The following is a 1,635-nucleotide window of genomic DNA, read 5'->3' on the forward strand; positions in this document are numbered from 1 at the left end:
ATAGCCATTACGCTAACTGCTGGTCCCCCCCAACTTCACTTTTTTAGTTGATGACATAATCACTTTCTTAAGAAATAATCCTGTTAACGTCTCTCAGTACCTATAGTGATGTGTTACACTGTTACACTCTTACAACATTCCTCGTGTTCTGGTTAGCATTACATACATAGTTGTATACCAGCCTTATCAACATTACCAGATAATAAATTTGTTAGTTTTATTCATCTCTGTATTTTATGTAGCATGAACAACAGATGTTTAATAAATATATTTTTTGAGAGTTTGTTTATATCACTGACATCTACAACTGCCTTCTCTAGCTCCAGCTACAAGATGGAGAAGCTCTTCACCAACTTCATGGATACGGACTTTCATCCATCTTCCAAATCCAATATCAAAAAGTATGATGGTGGAACAGAAAATATCATATGATAAGAAACAAGAAGAATGAATGCAATTAAGAATTAAAGAACAGGAATCATTGATTAACAACTTCTTATGGGAGATGAACATGTAAAGTATGGCGTTGATTTCATGTATGAGGCCTTGCCAAGAGTGAAAAGATGAAAAAAAGATAAAGAAGAAACAGGAGAAACCGAATATAAATTTGGATGGCAGAAAGGAGCCCCAGTAGAAAAATATGCCAAAGATGACATGAATATCAGAGATCAGCCTTTTGGTGTTCAGGTTCAAAATGTAAGGTGTATTAAATGTCACAAATGGGGCCATGTCAACACAGATCGAGAATGTCCTTTGTTCAGTCTTTCTGGAATCAATGCAAATTCAGTTCCCACTAAAGGCTCAGGGCCATTGATATACCCCCTGGAGCTAATAGCAGAGATGAAGAACAGTGGGCTTGCCCTGAAACGAAAGGTACTAGGGAGAAATTTAACTGCAGATGAGCCATCACAGGAGGACGTTGCAAGTGAGGGTGAGGAGGATCCAGAAGTTGAATTTTTGAAGTCACTACCAACCAAACAAAAACAGAAATGTCTCAGGAAATGGGATACTTGAGGAGAAGAAAAAAAAATGGAAAAAAGAAAAAGTTTCAGAAGTGCAGAAGTAAGCACAAAAAACATAAAAAACAATTCTCCTCCTCTTCTTCCTCCTCTTCCACTAATGAGACTTCAGAGAGCAGCAATGAGAGTGACAACAAGGAAAAAAAAGAAGCAAAGAAAGAGACACAACTGTTCAGGGACCCACCACAGCAGTTTTGAAGAGGACAAGTCTCAGAAAAGAAAACACAAGTATTCTGGGGAGAACAGCAAATGAAGCCACTCTGATTCAGACAAAAAGTCCAGAAGCCATAATCATAGCCTAGAGAAGGAAGGATATGGGAGAAACGAGGGGAGTAGCAGAAGCTATACCAGGGAAGAGAGGACAGGAGAAACCAAAGCAGAAGTCATGACAATTATAAGCAAAGATAGAGCGAAAATGGCCACAGTGAAGTCTGAGTGAAGAATGGAATAGAGGAGATGGCACCAAGCATCATAGCACAGACACAAACAGAGAAAACATGTACAGAGAACACCGAGGAGCTTACAAACATGCTAAGGTGACAGAAAGTGAACAAAGAAGTAGAGAAATAAGAGACATGTGTGACAATTATCAGAGAGTAAAAATATCTTTGCTTTT

General features: G+C 38.5%; 1 pseudogene; it reads left to right on the plus strand.

The window, feature by feature from the left end:
* The first annotated feature begins 333 nt into the window (after positions 1 to 333).
* On the plus strand, positions 334 to 1,427 carry LOC102481898 (corepressor interacting with RBPJ 1 pseudogene; annotated as a pseudogene).
* Positions 1,428 to 1,635: the final 208 nt, after the last annotated feature.

This window comes from Tupaia chinensis, unplaced genomic scaffold, assembly GCF_000334495.1.
Source record: "Tupaia chinensis unplaced genomic scaffold, TupChi_1.0 Scaffold000117_2, whole genome shotgun sequence".
Lineage (NCBI taxonomy): Eukaryota > Metazoa > Chordata > Mammalia > Scandentia > Tupaiidae > Tupaia > Tupaia belangeri.